The following is a 23,110-nucleotide window of genomic DNA, read 5'->3' on the forward strand; positions in this document are numbered from 1 at the left end:
TTGAGAAATTGTGTTTGTATGTTTGGAATTAGTAAAATGTAACAAATTGAGGGAGTTAGAGTTTTGGACCTAGGGTTTGGGAAACAAAATTTTGAGAATTGGTCAAATGGTGTGTTTGACCTTGTTTGAGCTGAAAAATGGCCATATGTGACCAATTGTGGTATGTTGGAAGTGTTGGAATCAAGTGGAGATTCGGATTGGATATGGCCATTATGCAGGCAGCAGGACCAAGGTCCTTTTTAGGGACCAAAACTGAAAATTTACCAACCCAATTGGTGTGAAGCCAATTGGGAATGAAACTAGACATAAAATAGCACACTTTTCATTTAGGAATCATGCACAAAAAGTGACCATAGCATAGTGAACAAATTGACCAAATCCAGAATTGAGTGTTCTGCCCTGTACAAAAATGACCAAATGAACAGTATTTGTTCATTTGGCCATAACTTGGGTTAGGCAGGTCTAAATGACCTGAAATTTTACCAGTAGAAAGCTGAGACATAGATCTACAACTTTCATGAAGAACATAAACCCAAATTATGCACTTAACCAAGTCAATTAGTCACCCAAAATTAGTGACCTAAAACTGCCAGAACCAAATTAGTGCCCAGAAAATCTGGGTTAGACCAATCCGGCCAGCCATATTCAAATGGCTATAACTTGAGCTACAAAACTCCAAATGGAGTGATTCAAAAAGGGAAATAAAGTTAAGACAATAAGGAACAATTTCTATGAAGAAAACTTAGCCAAATTCTAACAGCAACATGACTAATGAAACAGTGCAAAATAGGTCACCAAAACTGAAAATTTGAAAGTTTGCCTAAAAGACTTAAGTTTTGAGAAAATGACCAAAACCAATAAGTTTGGTAACCAAAATGTGATATGTGGGTATAATTGGATTTCCCATACCTATTAAGCATAAGAAAGTCAATATTTTGATTTGAATAGTATTGTGAATTGTAACTCCAAAATGAAAATTTCCAAGAACGTTAGTTTAAGCATGTTTGGGCCAGAATAAAGTATTTATGAATTAATTATTGGAATTATTGCGAGGTATAGATACTGAGACACTATAAATTTCGTGTTTCAGCTGAAAAAGACCCAGAAGGTCTAAGGCACTGAGTCAAGGCCTAGAGGTGACTCACGTCAGGTTTGTGCACAACAAACTTAAAATTCTTTGTTTCTACTTGACAATTCTTGAAATAAATATTGTGAATAATTTTGATTATTATGGCTTTGAAGATCTTATTTGAAAAATAGCGTGTTGCCTATTTTGTAAATGAAATGTTTGAAATGAAATATGATTTGTGAATTGTATGAAATGTTTGTATAACTTGATTTAAATTATTTTTTATTCACACTTGGCATGACAATATCACTGTGTTCCTCATCTAGTTATGGGGTGAGTTTGACTATATTCCTCCCTCTTTGGCTTTCCAGTCAGGAGGTGAGTTTGGATGAGTGCTCATTAGCTAGCTAGCCACCTCTCTCATTGATTTCGATTAGTGGGGTGAGTTTTCCTTGTTGTGGTGTACAACACGGTATGTTTGAAAATTTTGTGTCATGGCCTAAGTTTTGTTATTGATTGGCAATACTATGATTATTAAATTGTTTGATCAAATTTGTGTTATATAAAGCTTTGAAAATTATAATTTGCTATAACTGCGATTTGAAAAATTTTGAAATGTGATTGTGAGATTTTTGAATTATGAATTATTCATAAATGTTTTATATTACGCATTTTGTATTTTATTATGCACCACTGAGTATTTTTATACTCAGCGATAGCTTTCTTTACTGTCGCAGATAGAGACAAGGAAAAAGCAGTAGAGTGAGCTACTGATTTTTGGGACTACACGGAGGCTTTTGTATGGGTATTTAGTTATACCCTTGTAGTTTATTTTGATGTAAATAGTTTAATGTCATATGTATTAATGTAAATTTGAGCAGTTGTACAGTAAATTGTAATATTGTTATTTTTTATTTTCTTTTTGTAAATTAATATCTATATTTGTAAATTAAGTACTATATGCAATGTGAATGAATTTGTGAAGTATTTTGAGATGAAAATTTTTTGGTTGAGTTGTGGAATTAAATTGAATTGTGTTGACTTGAGTTGATTTGGGTTGGGAGTTGTGAAAAAATTTAGTGGAAGTGTTTTTTTTTTAGGTATTTGAAGAACTGTTTTCTCAAACTACATATGGCACTCTGCCGAAATTTTTCTAAAATTTGCGGAAAAATAAAAATGGACAAAAATTTTTACTAGTTTGAAACTTCAATTAAATGTTTTTAATTCCTACTAAAATGCTCACCACTTTCAAAAAGTAAGAAAATGGTTCTAAAATCCCTTGCAGAGTACTTAATGAGTTATCGATAGGTGAAGTTCGATAGTTCATTAGGTATTCTATGGGATCATGTTATGCCTTACAGAGGGGTAAGGTGTGACAGTACAATTGGTTGCTGGATCGGATTTACATTGGGAGCAATATTGGTTTCCTATAAAAAGTTCGTTATCAGTTTTATATCTACAAAGTTTTGGCTGGTCAAAGGATACTATGGCAAACAATTGCTGGAAACGGTGTCTGCTGAGGGTAGATTACATTATCCTTTACAATGGCATCATTCAATAATCCAACCGTGAATGACGAAGCGTATACGTGGTTATGATACATGTTCATATAGTGCATATATCTTTTCGCATAGCTCTAACGAGGATAAATCCCACGGGAGTTACACTATTCATTCATAAGTTTCGAGGTCCCAAAACATAGTTTTATTAGTTGTGAAGCATAAATAGTATTACGCTATTGCCTAGGCTCAGAAAGGCTCATTAAAATACAATGGCATCTTTTCAGATACTCATACAATCTCGTTTCTTGTCTTACAGAGATGAATGTCTTTAAAGCATATTCGGATTCAAGTAGCAGTTCTTGTTTCCCTTATGCTATCATCTTTTCTAACTGGTCGACATTACCTCGCAATTCTTGGTAAAGGGTGGTTTTTTTGTCCTTTTCCATTCTTTCTTTGGCACACTCCTTTGAGATATCATTGATTAATTATGTTTGATCTTTAAGTTTATGCTTCCTCCTTTTGTTTTCTTTCTTGTACTCTTCTACCAATATCTCATGATATTCTAGTTTTTCTCGTAATTTGCCATTTTGCATCTCTTTCTCCTTTACTGTGCTTTGGAACGAAGCCTTCTCTTTCTCCCATTCGATTTTTCGCCTCTCATATTCCGTTTTTGTAGCAGTTATCTCCTCTCTAAGTCTCCTTGCTTCCCTTTCTAATGCTTGCTCTTGACTTTCTAATCTTTTTATGCGCTCTTTCAATTGCGGGTTCTCAGTAGTCAAATTTCAAAGAGGGCTACTTGATCAGGTATCACCTCTTTCCAAACAGACTTCTTGGCGAGATATACTTTCCCCGGACCCTGCTAGTTTGGAGATTCGATATTTCTTGTCTCTCCCGTTTCTCCATAAGGAATATTCCTGAGTTGTACTAGGCCCTTTAGGTGATTGTTCCATCAAGTTCACCTCTTCCCAGGATTTACACAAAGCCTTCAATTCGTCATCTCTATATGGTTCATGATAGAAGTGAGTTTGATAGAATCCTTCAATATTAGGAATAAATTGAGTCGAGCTGAATTGCCTCATTATCATAGCTAGAATGTAACTCGTGCATCCGATTAGCCCTATCAACGGTACAAAATGATGAACTCCCGTGCTGATCAAGATGGGTTGGCCCGTAGTCCACAACTTCCTCCAACAATAATTGTGACTACTAAAATTCAGAATCTGCTCTTGCCATTGTCATTCATCCCTTCGACTAATTACTAGCTTCACCATCTTTTCAATAATAGGTTAGTCAGAGTACTAGGTTAGACCCTTAGTTTCTAGTGGATAGATATGACTGAGGATCCAAAGATATGGCAACGGGATGCAGCACTTAATGATTCCCTTGCCCTGATAACGGCAATAGGTCAAGGTCAAAAAGGTCTCGACAAGAATAGTAGGTATTAGATTGACATTCTGTTTCTCCACTGCCCAAAATAATTCTGTGATATTATGAGTAACAATTTCCAAAGGTCTGGGGAATAAAACTAGTCCATAAATCCCGAGAGCTAAAACTGATAAAGCCTTATCCCAATTTTCACTTTGAATGTACTGGTCTAATTGCTTCTTAATGTAGATCCAAGGCCACCCATGTGAGTTTCCCTTAACGGTTTCTTTTACCCTAGCTTCCTCTGCTGGGACTCCTATTATGTGCGTGAACCGTTTCCATGTTTGTCTGTGATCAAGGTGGAGATAAATACGATTCTGGGCTACATAAGGGATTTCCAGCAGTGTCTGATATTCTTCTACTATAGGTGTCGTGTCGACATCATTGAAAGAAAATACCCCATAACTGGGATTCCAAGTAGATAACATGGCCTTTAGTACTGGAGCCTGTGCTTTGACCCATTTCAAGGAGGCAATCTTCCCATATTTTCCCTCGAACTGTGTTTAGGCATGATTGGGCAATGATTTCCAACTATTTAATAAGTCATCGAAACCGGCTGTTCTGATCTCAATTTTACTAGGATCTAATGGAGGCAACAGACCGGCTTCTACTTCTATCTCACAAGTCTGTAAGGATTCCAAGTTATGGACTAATTTGAATCTTTGTTAAGCATCTCATTTCTGTTTTGAAACCTTTTCGGCTGACTGACTCGAAGATGCCATTTTAAAGTTTTCCCTGCCCTTGGCAGACACCAATTTTTAATACCTATAAAGGAAATAAGTTAGCAGAATAAATTCAGGTAATTTTGAATTATACTACTTGCATGGCCATATCTATACACCTATCAAAGTAGGAAGGTGTTTAGATCATCCTAGCAGTATGATTCAAAATTACCCTCATGTTATTTAAGAAAAATTTTAAAATATAATCAGAGTAGGGTGAGAGCAAGTACATCCCTTTTGTCCTAAAATAGGGTAACCGTGACACCGGGTAGGTACTATCTAATTGGATAGTCCTACCTTCAAGGATGGCTTATCATAGGCTCTAACTAATGTAACGATTTAGCTCAAGGTCTAATTTTCTAAAGCCAAAGGTTCCCAAATTGTCCCTACTATTAACAGTAGAGCCCCATTTTACCATTATGATAATGATGAGAAAAATCCACAGTTATTACAATAGGTGAAACAAGTTTTAATCTGAGCAGAAATCTTCACGGATACTAACGGGGTAAAAACCCATGGGTACTGCTACATGTCCCCCTCCCACTTCCTACAGGGAAAGAGAGCCCGGGTACAGGGCTAAAGTGTGTGAGGATGTCGTGTAGGTGATTTGTGTGTGAAGGGACATATTTACCTCTTCCTTATTCAAGGGAATTTAGGCGAAGATTACTGTAATAAATGAAACAATTAAAACAAAGAAAATAGTTAGAGAGAATAATAATCAAAACATTAAAATCTTTGATTCTATAAGTTAACCCCCATAATTACCGACTCATAAGAACATAAAATTAAATTTGCTCTTTGGACTTCTAAACCAGGGTTATTTTGGTATTTGTCCCCAATGGAGTCGCCAAGCTGTCGCAAGGACTTTGCGGTCACCAAATGATTCTCATCAAAGGGGAAAAAGTGAGTAGTCACCACTTTAATTTTAAGGGAAATTAAAGAAAACCACTTGTAAGAACAAATTAAAGACCACTTTGAAAATAGAGATTATAGGTTCATAGCCCATATATGGGCGGGGAAGGTGTTAGGCACCCCACCTTGTCCCTCAACGAGGGTAAGCAGATTTAATGTTGTACTCTTTATAAATTGAAATCGATAATTTGGGGGTTAGAATGATAATGTTAATCCTTTGTATGAATAAAAGGAATGTTTAATATTTCACTATTACGGGTTGCCCAAGAACACGAGTACATGAGATGACCCTTCAGTGAATGGGTGTTGTATAATAAGTATTTTGAGGATTAATATGAATACTAAAGTTGTGATATTTTCAAGGGGAATTTTGCCTCATAAATATGAGTGCCTTAAGGAGGACTCTCCATCGGGCCTTAACATAATATTTGGGATACTTTGGGAGAACTCTCCCGCAGACCCATCGTTTAGAACATATAGAGGGTTTTGTAATAAAAGTATTAGGATTAGAAGGGGAAAGGATTCTCTCCTCATCTGAAACATTTTGTTAAAGTTCAAGCTGAGAAGTCGGGTAAGAACTCTCTCTCAATCTCTTAATATATTTCATTAAAATCTTAAGCTGAGAACTCGGGTAAGAACTCTCTCCTGATCTCTTAATATATTTTATTAAAATTTAGACTGAGAACTCGGGTACGAACTCTCTCCCAAACTCTTAATATATTTTGTTAAAAATTTAAGCAGAGAACTCGGGTAAGAACTCTCTCCTGATCTCTTAATATATTTTATTAAAATTTACTAAGAACTCGGGTAAGAACTGTCTCTCGATCTCTCGTATTTATAAGAATGGTGTTTTAGTAGAATTCTAAACTAGGGATTCGGGTGAGGGCTCTCTCCCGATCCCTTTCATATTAGAAAGAATTACCAAAGACACAAGAAACCCCTGTGAAAGGCTTTTCCTAGTCAATGGGATTTTATAAGTGGATGGCGAGCGTTGAGCCGAACTCCTTGTCGATCTTCCGCATGATTGCTTTATCCAAACTCTTTGGTTTCAGACTCTGTCCCTTTTTGGTCGCTTGCCCGAGGTCTGAACTTTATCTTAATTTCCGATCCATTGTCTTATCATCTGGGCTCGCTCCAAGACCCTATCTCATAACTTATTTTCTCATTTCGACCCCTTCAGCCTATTCTGACCCTTTCTATAACTACTCGAGTTACGCTCATTTTCCTATTATTTTCATTTATTTGCACTAAAAACTACCGTGTCAGTACTTCTACCTATACTCTTCAAAGTATTTACGAGTCATTGATGACTCAAACATTCATTTTTGAGGGAAATAAAAATGAGGTGACGATTAAAATAAAATTTAAGAATGATAAAAAAAAAAAAAGATAAAGATAATGATTATGAGCTAAGACAACCTATTCAAAGTCTCAGTGTGACTAGATACTTTAGAAAAACTTAAGAAAATGAACCAAGGGTATTCAACAAATGATAGGTAAGACGCTTACCTGTAGAAAGTTGGGATGACGGGTGAGCCAATACCGGTACCAGCAAATCTTAGGGAGCTAAAGACTGAGACGGCCGAAAAACTTGAGCTGACCTGAGGTGATGGGGACGAAGTGGAGTGAAGTTGAGCTCGCAGAGTAATGCACAGATACTGAAAATGAGAATCACAGGATTTAAAGCTCTTTTAAATGAGATACTTCAGAAAACTGGTTTCTAAAGTTTCTCAAAACATTGAGAGCTTCAAATGACAGGCAATAAGACTATATCAAAGTTTAGAGTTTTCCACGATAATCACCATCCCCCCCCCCCCCTCTCTCTACAGTATTGCATACAAGTATTTATAGGGAATGGGTGCTCAAAATGGAGGGTTAGGATCTTATCAGGAGGAGACAAAAGGCCTAGATTCAAAAGGACATAATCTGTTATCTGGGAATTAAAGAGAATCAAAATTGAGGGTCGGGATTCCGTTCAGAATTTCTGTCCTTTCATCCCTTAATCCAATGGTCAAGGGTCTTGCCTTACAAAATGGATCCAAAGGCTGGGAACAAAAAGCGCTGAATCTGTCATATGCTTTTGATCTGAAGGCTCCAAATCCATCCTTACAATTATAATCAACAGTATAGGTCGATATGTACTGGGCTACTTTAACCGCTTGGAATCTGGCGGCTAGGAGTGCATTCTTATAAACAAGATGTGTGGCGAGGATTAGATCATGCCTACAATGCTTTAACTAACTCGGATCTGACGGTGAAGGGAGCTAATTAAAGGTCATGATTAGAAGTATTCAACTCCCTGAGTTCTCTGATTTCTATAGGTCGTCCCTCGCTTTTCCAATCTTCCCATTGTGACTGACCAATTTTAGGGTTATTATTCTGATCTTTATCTTTTGCATCAGGTCCCTTCTTACTTCCCAATCTCTCTTATTTTCTGATCTCTCCCCTCCATCCGACCTGTATCGATCAAAGCAATAAATTCTTCAGTTACCGATGAATCCGCTTTGAGTTCTACATTCAATAAATGCCAAGGCCCTATATATATGCTGACGAATTCTTCTTTGCATACTCATAACTTTCTTTCTCCGGTGAATCTTCAATGTTTTATTTCTCAGTTCTTGGCTTTTCCGGCAAGAATTCTTCTCAAGACAACCACTTTAATCTTTTTTTGGATGCTTTCTTTGTTCATCTCTTGAAAATGAGCAATTCCGATGATCAGAGGTTCATGAGAGCGTCGTCTGATAATGGTGAGGGAACTGGACTAATGGCCCAATCAATGTTGAAACTAACTACTGCGCTGATCTCGGATCGGCCCATCGGTATGGCTTGCAGACTGATATCTAACAAGAGGACCACTAATTTCAATCTTAATATAGGTGACCACCTCTTGAAGTTCATTTGGCTCCTCACCATCTCAAGGGCCCTGATTGCAACTCGGTTCTGGTCGATGACATTGACATTGACGCCGCTCAGTATCATGAGTCATAGTCACCCCATCTGAGTTGTACATCTGTCTAGTACTTATTGCTGGCTTTCTAATCAAACATATATTTTGACTCAGCCATAAGACTAGGCTTTGACATAGGCTAGCATTCTAGGCTCAGGAGTAGTCTAAGTTAGGTCGAATGTAGTGCTGATTTTGAGAGATTGCACAAATGATGTAATCTGATCTTTGAGAAATGAAATGAAATCTATTATTAAAATTTGGATCTGCATGTTCTGTTTTTATTATTGCATTGATTATTGTTCCAATCTCTGATAAATGTGCCCGATCTGATCCCTAGACGAATCATTATTTTGCCGATCTATTGGTTCGGAACCCTGTTCGATCTAATGACCTTCGTTAACTGATCTCATTTGTCCGACCTTTTACTATGTTTCTAGAATCTTCTTTCGATGTGTCATTGAAATGGCCGAATTTCGCTAACCGTGAAGAAACGGAAGCGTGAAAAACACAAGTTTATACCATTGAATTCAAAAATTTTCACCTAGGGTCACGTGCATCATGCAAGATTTATTTTTATCTATTTGATTTCAATGATAAACAACATATTAAAACTCTTTTAATATGTTTTTGGATCTGTATTTGCCATTTAAGATTTTAAAATTAATCAGATTAATTTTAGAACCCTAGATTAAATCAAGAACGATTACACTAACCTCTTGATGCACTGCAGTGTGTCTGCGCCTTTGAGATTCGTCTTCAGGGCACCAGATGTTATCCCTCTAGCTTGTCCACACCAAGAACACCTATGGCAGCCCTTGAATAGCTTCTAAAGCTTTTTCTATTAATTAGAAAATCAAGTTCTTCATTTTAAGAGATTAAAGATGTAAACAGGACACTAGAAACAATTTCTAGTGTTCTTAATTCAAGAGATTGATGGCTAATCTCTTTGAATTGATAAGAGATGAAGAAGAAGAGATGAAAACCCTCAAAGTGGCGTGACAAAGGAGTGTGGCTGCTGGTTGTGTTTTATTTTCTCATAACAACACTTAAATAGCTAGGTTAACACATTAAACCCTTGCCACATGTCACACTTTGATTAGCTCTAGGTTTAAGTGACCCAATCACATTGTGCCAAGTGTCAAACCTATATTTAATCTTGATTTTAATCATCTTACATGATTAAAAAAAAACATTTGGCAAGCTTATGTGTTATGCCATGTGTCACCATCTCATGGTGCCACGTGTCACACTGCAAAATGACCAAAATGCCCCTGTGTCTTAATTTTGAGTTCTCAACCCAAAATAATTATTTTTCTTCTTCTAATTAATTTATATCAAATATAAATTAATTAATTAATCTCTATTAATTAATTTCTCATTAATTAAATTCATATTTAAACACTTTAAATATAAATTTAACTTATATTATACATCCAATAATCTAGATTTGGTTTCAAGTCATGCTAGGGACTTTGCAATCTAATTGCAAACCAAACCTATTTAATTAATCAATTAAACTCTTTAATTAATTAATTAAATCATATTTAAATAGGTGATAACTTGTGTATGTGTGTGACTTACTAGGCTCATCACTAATTGGCAATGAGACATGATATCAACTCTTAATATCATCGAACTCTTTCTTACCATAAATGATTTCTCTAAATCATTTTATGAACCTCATAGACCATGGTTAACACCTAGCATAGCATGCCATGGCCACCCAATTAGTAATAAGGTTTACCTTAAATGAACCTATAATCATATGTTACCATGCACTAGAATCTCTCTGTTACAAAATCCCAACTCAAGTGGAGTCATGGTTTATGTCAAACTCCATTTGCTATGAATATTATGTTCTCTTTTAATTCCAGTTCTTGATTAAAAGATTTTCTCATCGAAACTCTTTTACGAATAAATCTATCTGTCTGGCCAGAACTTGAAACATCAAGAACAATTAAATGAACATAGGATTTTATCTCTATTTACTTAGAGGAACAGATTCCATCTTGATCAACACCTACCTCTATATATAACTAGTAGGAGCCAACACATGCCCATATACCCATACACGTACAAGTATGAAAGCGATATCAAACTCAAACTACCTATATACAAGATAAGCGTGCTATCTCAGTCTAAAGATTATATGCCTCGATATGATTTATGACAAAACATTGACAAGAGTAAACTCCATGTGCTTGTCATAAGTGTCACTGGTTCGGCCTACTTATCATTTATAAGTGCCTATCATGTTTGTTATATGGCATGAGACTCACCATTCCATCTTATTTATATCTCATATAAATAACTTGGCAACAAACATGAATACAATCTTTCTGGATAAGTCATGTCCTTATTATGAAGTATCCTCGATTGTGAACCTATTTATGATACTTTGTGCTAGAAATATTGTCACTCATATTCTTAACAACTTAAGAATAATATTTCTAACAAAATATCAATGGACCTTTTCTATTACACATAAATATATTATGTAAACGGAAAAGTGGAAATGCCTTTTATTAATAAAAATATATACAAGATACATACTAAATGATATGCTCTAGGGCATACTACTAACAAACCGATGCGTCACTTAGGGCTTCATCAGCATTTAATGCTCGAGCAAGTATAAATAGGGAGGAGGTTAGCCATTTGTTCCCTTATGTCATTTTCAGACCTTCCTCTGGCGACTTTGACACTCTCCCTTTTTTTCTAGAGTTTTTCGGCACCGATTTATACTCCGATAAGAGTTTTGATCTTTTTCTGATTGGTTTCGCTTTTTTTCTCTAAAAATGAGTGGTATCGATGGTCAGAGAACTGCTAGTCCTCCTTCCGTTCATATCTGATGGACATCGGACGAAGGTGAGGTGGCCAAACTAAGCGAGCAACCTAAACCTTCTATAACCTCTGTCCCAGCCCATGGTCGAGCAAATAAATCAAAACAAGCATCTTCTTCAGGGAAAGAAAACCTACCTATGGAGGAGTTGCCATTGGTTCTCAAGGTGATTGATCTCCAGTCCATTAGCCAAAAGTACAACCTTTGAACTAACTCCTTCGAGCTTATCAGATGTCATAGCGATCTCTGAGCCGAACATTTCTTTGAAGAAAATGACCTGATCATCATATATGAAGAACAATTGAAGGTCAAGCTTTGGTATCCCCTTAACGAATTCTTTAGAGCCATTTTGAAGTTCCATCATGTCTGTGTAGCCCAAGTGCACCCAAACTCCTGGTGGACTCTGGTGGCTTTCAGAGGTTTATGCCAAGCTAAAAAGCTCAAGCCTACAGCAAAGGTTTTTACTGAGTTGCATAGGCTAACTCGGTGGAAGGACGATGAGTATTAGTTTTTCCAAGCCAAGCCGAACTGCGGGCTTTTCACTGATCTCCCTTATTCATTGAAGAATTGGAAAAATCGGTTCTTCATATTGAGGAGTAAGGACTTGAATGGCTTTGAGGGTATTTCGTGCAATTAACAGTATCTGGTTCCTTAAGTTCTAAAGAAGATCACCCTAAATAAAGATGAGTACGCCATGGTAAAGGAATTGAAGGATCAGACAGCCACTCATAAGTATTCATGTTTGGATGCGGTTATGGCCGAACTGAAGTGGTGGCTAATGCAAATAATTGCCCATGAGGATTATGAGCTGTAGCTTTCTGACCTTGGACCCAGGATTGGTATAACCTAAATCTTCAGTCTCCCAACTTTGGTGATCTCTCTAACTTATTCTCTATTCAGGTATGGCGGGAGGCGAGAGCGCGAAGGAGAGCCATAAGCGAAAAAGGGAGGTCGCCTGGAAAGTACAAGAAATGAAAGCTACTATTGCCTCTCAGATGCCGAGGTGGGACTCGATAAAAGTGTCGGGCTCTTTGTTCCAACCTCTAGAACAGCCTACCCCATAGGTAGAGATCGCTCCTTTCCCTCCTCGACAAGCTAAACCACCGCCTCCATCGGTTTCTTCAAGTGCGGAAGGAGGGTCTTCCCGACCAGTTGTAAGGACCCTCTCTCATGGTGCTCAGGTCCTTATCCACTCTCTAGAAAAGAATCGCTCAGTTCCAAGGAATCTTGACTTAGCCAAGGTCTTGGGTGCCACCATCTATTTTCAGGAAGATCAGAATAAACTGGTTCTGAGTAGCATTGACGATCTCCTAGCTCAGACGATGAGCTTGGGTGTAGAGAGCATTGTGAACCAACATATAATTAGGGAAAAGGCCTATCTCTTGAGACAGAAAATTTTAAAGGTGGTCTAGGACGCAATTTCTACCAGAGCCTAACTTTCATCTGCTCAGGACCACATCGCCCAAATTGCAGATCGAATGAAGTCTTACGAGGATAGGATAGCTGAACTGGAGCGGGAACTTAAAGATGCTCGGGCCTACCGATCTGCAGATGTCACTCACCTTATCGAAGAGATCAAAGTGAAAGAAGAAGACATCATGGCGAGAGAAGCTTGTGCTTATGTGAATACTCATTGCGATCTTTTGGCCGAGCTTGTGAGGCGCTATCCTGAGGAAGACTTCTCCTGGATGGTGGATCTCGTCCCTAAAGCTAAAGAGGAGAGCGAGGAGGAGCCTGAGAGAGAGAGAGAGAGAATGATAGAACTGATAATGTACTTGGAGAGCAGGTTAGGGGAGACCCTCCTGCCGAATGACTTATATATTTTATTTTAAAATTAATCCAAGTCTTTTTCATGTTCAATTTCTGGATGAGATCAGAAAACATCCAAACCAAATAGCTTGAGTACTTAATCAATTACATGCAGTTTAACATTAAACCAAAGATCGGTTATTAATTATAAAACATCAAGAGATCAGAAAAACATTACACATGAACATGAGATCGGATGGAGCCTTGACCAAATATCGAATGAAACTTTAAAACATTTGAAGAGTGATTTGATAGAATTGTAAAGATTTGAAAATGACTCGAGCTTATTAAGGTCGGAATCATTATTTAGGGATTGGATAAAACCTTAGCTCTACTTGAGGAATGTTTGCACAATTCGAGCGAGATACCTTATCACAATATCATGTGTAGATTTGGAATTTTGAGGTATTTGAACATAGAGGGATCAAAAAACAATAGCATGCAAAATTGAATGGTCCGGAGGTCCAATTTCGATTCGGACACATCGGATAAAGGCCAAGAGATCGGAAAGCAATCTAACTTGAATGTGAGATCGATTTATTCCGAAGATAAGCCATTGGTGAGTTCGGAAAAGCTACCTGTGATTGGGTCATCGGTCGAGAATGGATAACATAATGAAGTTTCAATTTTAAAAGAACCTTGCATTTGAGGGTCGACCAAAATATGGTGTCTACATGCATTAACTAGGAATAGGTTTTATTTAATTATGATTGTGAACATTTGTGTCTTGAGGGATACATCAAATGACTAAGTAATTGAACTACAATGTTTTGATTTAATCTATGTCTTGTGAGCATGATAGAATAGGTGCTTGCTATGAATGCCCTGGTAATTATCTAATTTCAAAAAAAAAAAGGGAAAAAAGAGAGTTCATTAGGTGGAAAACTCGAAAGGCCCACTTTGGCAAAAGTTAAAGCAAGCCCTTTGAGATGAAAACCCGAAAGGGCATTTCAAGCAAAAGTTAGGGCACAAAGAATGGAGTTACGGAAGAGAAATGAGTCAAGGTAGAACAAAGTTTTGAAATTGCTTTTGAATAATGAACCATAGGGGGGGAGAAGAAAAAGAAAAATTAGAGAAAAATTGTATTGTGACCTTATGGAAGTCTTTTAGTGAATAATTTTCCTCAAAAATTTTGAGGTTAAAAGAAAGTTTTTACAAAAAGAGGTCCCTCAAAGGATTAAGTTTTTTATTTTTAGAATCTTCAGTAAAATCAGCATGCCCATGATAGGAAGTAGCATACAGGAAGCACAAAAATCACAAAGAGAGTTTCGAGACAAAGTCATCCCAACTTTTTCAAACCATAAATTAGATGTTTTGTGGTAAGTCCCTCAACATTGTTTAGGGAGCACTACATAGTTGTGTAAGACATAGAAGAACATGTATCAGCATGTTATCTGTAGGTGTGTAAGGTATAGAAGAACATGCATCACCACAGTTTTAAGTCTCAAACTACGAGGAGGTCTGATTCTTCCTCAGGATAATGAGGAGGATACGTAGGCAGTTTAGGACCGCGGTCCCTAATATGAATCCACAACATTTCAAATCACATAGTTGCCATGTTGGTCTCATAACATGGAGCATGTTGACTGAGCAAGATATACTCGATCCCCATAGCCAATGTTTTCTAGTTATTAGGAGATTGAGTTTCACTTTGATGAAACTTGAGCAATGCTTTCGCATTGACATTAACTCTCACCAAAGTGGGGAGCAAACTGTGGACTACTATTTTTGTGACTTTGTGGGTATGTACATTGAGGCCGTGAGGAACTTGATGATGAAAAAATTGTATGACTGTGAGTATGTATGGCATGTTTCTTGGAGAAAATAATTTTGAAGTTTAAAAAAAGTATTTAATTAAATTTAAATAAAACTTGTTTTTGTTTAAATTTAATTTTGAAAATTTGTTTTATTAAAAAAATTTAATCAGACTTAATTGGGCTCTCTAAGGCCAATAAAGCCTATTCAAAAATTTTAATTAAATAAATAAAAGCCCACAGTTCTTTATTAAAAGAAAAATTTTAAAAAAATTAAATAAGAGGTTTCCTATTTGAGGCCCTTAAATCTTTTTATTTAAGGATTATATAAACTTTCTATATAGTGTTTTGACCTAAACCCTATAAATACCTCACAAAAAAGAAGAAAAAAGGGAAAGAGGGAGAGGGGAGGAGAGAAAAACATAACACATATAAAAAAACTCTCACTCCATCTTTCTAATTCGATATGATTTCCCTATCTCTATCTTTCTTTCTTCTTCTTTTTTTTTTTTTTTGTCTTCCTTTTTCTTCAAGGAACTTTCAAGATTTCTTTAAAGTATATGCTCTAAATTATGAACATTCAAGAAATATGCCATATGTCTATGCTTTCATATTTATATGCCTTTAGATGGTCTTATGTGTTCATAACATTCATATATATGTGAAAAATTTGAGGGTGATAATAACTTTGCACATATTTAGTTTTATGTCTCCCATGTTTTTATTACTTTACTTTTTTTTTTAATATGAAAAAGTTTTAGAAAAATTATATTCATATTCTACACAAAATATTACTAATTTCAAGCTAGAAATCATTGGAAAAGCTTTTGTATTTTATAAGTTATGGCTATTTGAAGTTAGGGTTTCTGAAAAATCCTATTTGTAGGATACCTTAATTCTTAAGCCCATATTTCCCTTGTATCTAATATTCTTGTGCAAATCTGGTGTCAAAATTAAGTTCAGAATCTTGTGAATCTTTTTCAATTGGTTTCGCATTCATATTTGTTGTGGTCGGTGAGTTATGAACCTTATAAAAAAGTAGTACGATTCTATTACTGAGAAAAGTTACAATTTGTGTAAACTATTCGGCTAAGGTTTTTTGCTTGGTCTATAAATTTTATGATCTTATATGATATTTTGGCTGTCTTCAATAATTATTTTTATGATTTTTAGGCATGTCTAACTATTTTTCAAAAATCAAATTTCTTATTACTATCAATCTACTAGAATATGGGAATTGTATGTTTATGCATGTTCTTATATGCTCTTGGGTTCCAATTGACATTTGATCTATTTTTCTGTGTTCTTTTAATTCAAGAAGTGTTATGAAGTGTTTGGATAATGTTAAAAGACTTGGACCCTTAGTTAGTTGTAATTATTAGGAATTTTACCCCCTTAGGAGACTAGAATTAGAATCCAATGTGAATTATTATTAGTATTTTCTTATTTTCTTCACTTCTTTTATTTTCTATAGTTTCTTTATTTTCTATTACAAGCAAAATTGGTAAGTAGCCCTAAGGTAAGTACCAAAGAGAGCATGTAACACCCGCACTGTAGCAACTCCATACATTCTACTATTTCGGTAACCAGTGTCGGTCCGGACAGCTAGAACGTCTGGAAAAATATTTAAACTAAAGTGAGGAACCATAACTAACTCAAATATTAATAAGAAAAATTTAGAAAAAATTTTAGAACTAAAATACAGTTGAGTTAAATGAGCCGGTGCTCTAGCGATGGGTAACCCAGTGAGAAATTGCGGTCTTCGCAGCTAAAGGCCTTAAACCCGAGAGAAAATTCATAAAATAATTTTTGGGACTCCAAAGAAGAGTCATTGAGGGTTCTATGGCATTAGAATGCTAAGAAAAGGTTTAGAAAAATTTTTCAATTGGTAAAGACAATTTTAGTCTGTTAAGCCAAATGGAGGGCATTTTGGTCATTTCATCTTTAGAGATGATTTTTGGCCAACTTGTCAAGTTAAGTAAATAATTATTATGATCTGAAATATGAATAAATATTGCTAAAAATTGAATTGAAAATGAGTAGAGAAAAGAAGAAAAGAAAATGAAAGAAATTAGGAATTACTACATCATATGATGTCATTAAACACTCTCCACCCAATAACTATTTGACAAGCAAATTAAAAGGGATAAAAATGACATTAAAATGAGATAAAAATGAAACAATTCTAGTAGCCTTCTTCTTCTTATTCCCGCACCAAAGAAAAAAAGGGAAAGAGAGAAGAGAGAAACCTCTATTGGAGCACACTTCAAGCTTGTGTTCTACCCCCAAAACCACCTCAAAACCCTAGCTTCCCTTCACAAAAAATTCTCCTCACACCTAAAGCAAGACTTGGACAATAAAAAGGAAGAGAAAAATTAGAGTTTTCAAGCCTTGGGAATTGGCTAAGTCAAGGTTAGTGCTAATTCTTCCATAAATCCATGAGTTTACCTTGTGTAGATTATGAATTGAGTATTAGTTTTGGAAGAAAGAAAATAAATTATGTAAGTATGAAAAACCTTCAATTTTGGCAGCCTAGGGTACTTTAGAGTTTCAATGATTCAAGTAAATTATAGCAGTGAATTGATGCAATTGAACATGAAATTGATGATTAGAACATTTGATAGCATGATGTTTGAGTAAATTGGAATTTTGGAGTTAGGATTTAGAGCAAACCTAGGGTTTGCTTATGTGTTGGTGAATAGAAGTTCTAATGGTCAATTAAGGACCATTTGGCTGTGTATGATGAGGAAATGAAGTGAATTATGGCTTTGGAATTGAGGTTATGTATGTTGTCTAGTGTGCACTGCTGGTCAGGATGTGAGTCCAGCATGTTTGGGCAACTGTAACTTGAGTTGTGTAGATTCAATTGGTGCAAGACCAATTGGACATGAAACTAGACACATAATGGCACAACTTTGGTGAAGAAACCCTACCTATAAAACCAAACCAAGTTGACCTAAAAATTACCCTAATCCGGGTGACCAACATGCTATCCCTGGAAAATAACCAAATGAACAGTATTTGTTCAAATAGTCATAACTCACTGTAGAAAAGTTTAATTGATCTAAAATTTTACCAGTAGAAAGCTGAGATATAAACCTACAACTTTCATGAAGAACACATACTCAAATTCTGGACCTCACTAATTCAAATTGCTAGTCCAAGTTAGGACACCAAATCTGGCAGAACTAAATTGCCTAGAAATTCTGGGTATAGGTTACTCCGGCCAGTTATGGTAAAATGACCATAAATTGAGCTACAAAACTCCAAATGGAGTGATTCAAAAAGGAAATTAAAGAAGACACAATAAGGAACAACTTCGATGAAGAAAATTTAGCCCAGTTTCCACTGTAAAATTGTCTAATGGAACAGTAAACTTAGGTAATAAAAACTGAAAATTTAGAAATGCATCTAGGGGACTTTAAATTGCAATTGGCATTTAATACTAGCAAATGTAAAACTCAAAATGTGGGATCTCGGTGTAATTAGAATTAAGATATCCATTAAGTATGAAAAAGTCAACATTTTGGTTGACTAGTAAGGGGCATAGTAATCAAAATGATTAGCAAACTAAGATGAAGACCTAGAACCAATTCTAAGCTTAAATGCTTAGAATTGTATGACAAATGTGGACTATGCATCCTAGTCAAAATTTTAAAGGGAAATTAAGACCATAACTTTGAAATCCATGAAATGTTCATGGATTACTTGAAACATGAAAAATAAGTCACCCAATTGATGTGAATACATAGTTAGCGCTTATATGCCCATCGCAAATAGAATTCATAAAATATTAGTAACTCAACTTGAAATATAAAATTTATAATTACATAAGTAGATTTTTGAATGTATAAATGAGAAAGGAAAAATGTTTTGAATACAATGGTGCATGTGACCATTGTTTAGAATTGTGATCAATATGAATAACATAATGAATGAATAAATAAACCATATTAATGTATGAATGAGACATTAGTTCTCATTATTGTAGAAAGGAAAAGTACTTTGAGTACAATAGTATAAAAGGATAATTGATGTGAATTGTGATCATATAAATGATCAAATGAATGTATAAATTATAATTGAAATTTATCATGAAATAATAAAGTCATAAAACACAATATATTAATATTTAATGATATTATGTGCCCTTGTATTGCCTAGACATGTATGTCAGATTGGATAGTTTGGCATGCCAATAGGGTATTGTTTTAGCAGTATTGCGAAAGGCTTTATGCCTGTATTCATGGCTTTATGCCCGCACTCATGGCTTTATGCCTGCACTCATGGCTTTTTGCCCACACTCATGGCTTTTATGCCCGATTATGTATTATCATGGCTTTTTAGCCATACTGACTGCATACGTGGTTGACGTTCCGCGTCCCATGGTATGACGGCCCGAGGCACCGTGATGTCCAGTGCCAACGACCCGTTATCCAGTTTAGTCAGCCTGTCGTAGGTTACTTGGGCAGTCTAATTTATTAAAATAAGTTATGAATATTAGCAATTAAAAATGCTAGAAAGAAAATAAATGAGTAAGAAGTTCTGAAATAAATTAGATTAGCTCCAAAATTTTGTTTCTTAGAAGGGTCTGAAGTAAATTAAATTAGTTCTAATAATTTTAAATATTTCGAAATGATTATAACAATTTAGAAAGTATCAAGGAAGTGATAAAAAGACTAGTAAATAACATTACAAATGTGACTTTCATAAGAATATTAGTATAAGTATAAATTTTAGATTTATTTGTATACTATATAAATGATTATTGTAAACTTAGGAAAGAAGTGATTTTAGAGAGCAACATAAATGACGAAAGATATATTGTATGGAAAATTTCATATGAACCCAGTAAAATTCTTAAGTATAGAAAATATGCTCCAATTATTTTTACTTGTTATATTATTTCCTTGTTATATTATTGCACCACTAAGCAGCAATGCTTAGTGCGATGGATTTGTTTCCTCGCGCAGGCATTGAAGTTAAAGCCTAGCAAATACCAAACAGAGATTTTGGAGTTCTGATTTGCAGAGTGTTCAGGGTTGTCACCTCCTCAGCAATGCATGTAGATAGGGCCCATATAGATCATATTATGTATTTTTGTACATTATAATTAGTTATTATTTGTAATGTAAACTATGAATTGTATGTTGAAATATAGATTATGGAACTGTAATTAATTTTTAGATCATGTAAATTATGAATTTATGTATTCAGTCTATAAATCATGTAAATTAATGAAACTTGAGAACTTATATATATAAATTGTGCATGAATGGAAATGCATGGAAATGAATATGAAATTGAGATATATGAATGAGATGTGAATAATGAGAATAATTGATGAGATTTTTATTGTAAAATATTATTGAAATTTTCAAACAGGTGAATATTAAAACACGTCAAACGATAATAAAATAGGGGAAACTCCGTTAGTTTTTTCGTTAAAAAATAATCAATATTAAATATAACGAGAACAAAATTTTTAAAGAAATAAAGTAAGATAAGTTAGGGTGCTCCGGCATCGAATGTAGCATGCCTTGCTCGGCTAAACTGTTGTCTGGTGAGGAGTGTTACATTTATTGGTATCATAGTGCGGTTTAGGCGTTCTGGACCTAGATATATTGCATATCATGCATTGCATTCATAAGAGTCGAGGTGACACTATTGCAGATCTGTATTTCCTGTTTATTTTAGTATGGAATAAGAGAGTGAAGAGACAATGGGATAACGAATGGAGATGAGAAAGAGACTGTATTTAAGATGAAAAATGATGAGTAAAGAACTGTTTGAGGATAGGATTGAAACTAAGGAGAAAGTGAAGTATGATAACACGAAAAGGTGTAGAAGTAAGGAGGTAGCAGTTCATCGATTGCTTATGTTAAGTAAATTTTGAGGATGAAATTTCCGTTAGAGGGGAAGAATTATAACACCCTCACTATAGCAACTCCGTACATTCTACTCTTCCGATAACCGGTGTCAGTCCGGATAGCTAGAACTTCTGAAAAAATATTTAAACTAAAGTGAGGAATTATAATTTTTCAAATATTAATAAGAAAAATTTACGAAAAATTTTAGAAATAAAATACAGTCGAGTTAAATGAGCCGGTGCTCTAGCATTGGGTAACCCAGTGGGAAGTTGCGGTCTTCGCAGCTAAAGGCCTTAAACCCGAGAGAAAATTCATAAAATAATTTTTGGGACTCCAAAGAAGAGTCATTGAGGGTTCTATGGCATTAGAATGCCAAGAAAAGGTGTAGAAAAATTTTTCAATTGGTATAGACAATTTTAGTTTGTTAAGCCAAACAGAGGGCATTTTGGTCATTTCGTCTTTAGAGATAATTTTTGGCCGACTTGTCCAGTTAAGTAAATAATTATTATGATCTGAAATATGAAAAAATATTGTTAAAAATTGAATTGAAAATGAGTAGAGAAAAGAAGAAAAGAAAATGAAAGAAAATAGGAATTATGACATCATATGATGTCATTAAACACTATCCACCTAATCACTATTTGACAAGCAAATTAAAACAGATAAAAATGACATAAAAATGAGATAAAAATGAAACAATTCCAGCAGCCTTCTTCTTCTTATTCCCGCACCAAAGAAAAAAGAGAAAGAGAGAAGAGAGGAACCTCCATTGGAGCACACTTCAAGCTTGTGTTCTACCCCCAAAACCACCTCAAAACCCTAGCTTGCCTTCACAAAAACTTCTCCTCACACCTAAAGGAAGACTTAGACAGCAAAAAGGAAGAGAAAAATTAGAGTTTTCAAGCCTTGGGATTTGGCTAAGTCAAGGTTAGTGTTACTTCTTCCATAAATCCATGAGTTTACCTTGTGTAGATTATGAATTGAGTGTTAGTTTTGGAAGAAAGAAAATAAATTATAAATTATGTAAGTATAAAAAACCTTCAATTTTGGCAGCCTAGGGTACTTTAGAGTTTCAATGATTCAAGTGAATTATAGTTGTGAATTGATGCAATTGAACATGAAATTGATGATTAGAACATTTGATAGCATGATGTTTGAGTAAATTGGAATTTTGGAGTTAGGGTTTGGAGCAAACCTAGGATTTGCTTATGTGTTGGTGAATAGAATTTCTAATGGTCAATTAGTGACCATTTGGCTATGTATGATGAGGAAATGAAGTGAATTATGGCTTTGGAATTGAGGTTATGTATGTTGTCCAGTGTGCACTGCAGGTCAGGATATGAGTCTAGCAAGTTTGGATAGCTGTAACTTGAGTTGTGTAGGTTCAATTGGTGCAAGGCCAATTGGACATGAAACTAGACACACAATGGCACAACTTTGGTGTAGAAACCCTACCCATAAAACCAAACCAAGTTGACCTAAAAATTACCTTAATCCGGGTGACCAACATGCTGTCCCAGAAAAATGACCAAATGAACAGTATTTGTTCAAATAGTCATAAATCACTATAGAAAAGTTTAATTGTTCTGAAATTTTACCAGTAGAAATCTGACACATAGACCTACAACTTTTATGAAGAACACATACTCAAATTCTGGACCTTACCAATTCAAATTGCTAGTCCAAGTTAGGACACCAAATCTAGCAGAACCAAATTGCCTAGAAATTCTGGGTACAGGTTACTCCGGCCAGTTATGATAAAATGACCATAACTTGAGCTAAAAAACTCCAAATAGAGTGATTCAAAAATGGAATTAAAAAAGACACAATAAGGAACAACTTTGATGAAGAAAAGTTAGCCCAGTTTCCATTGTAAAATTGTCCAATAAAATAGTAAACTTAGGTAATAAAAACTGAAAATTTAGAAATGCATCTAGGGGACTTTAAATTGCAATTGGCATTTAATACTAGCAAATGTAAAACTCAAAATGTGGGATCTTGGTGTAATTAGAATTAACATATCCATTAAGTATGAAAAAGTCAACATTTTAGTTGACTAGTAAGGTGAATAGTAATCAAAATGATTAGCAAACTAAGATGAAGACCTAGAACCAATTCTAAGCTTAAATGCTTAGAATTGTATGACAAATGTGGACTATGCATCCTAGTCAAATTTGTTAAAGGGAAATTAAGGCCATAAATTTGAAATCCATGAAATGTTCATGGATTACTTGAACATGAAAAATAAGTCACCTAAT

Source organism: Hevea brasiliensis, chromosome 13, assembly GCF_030052815.1.
Source record: "Hevea brasiliensis isolate MT/VB/25A 57/8 chromosome 13, ASM3005281v1, whole genome shotgun sequence".
Classification (NCBI taxonomy): domain Eukaryota; kingdom Viridiplantae; phylum Streptophyta; class Magnoliopsida; order Malpighiales; family Euphorbiaceae; genus Hevea; species Hevea brasiliensis.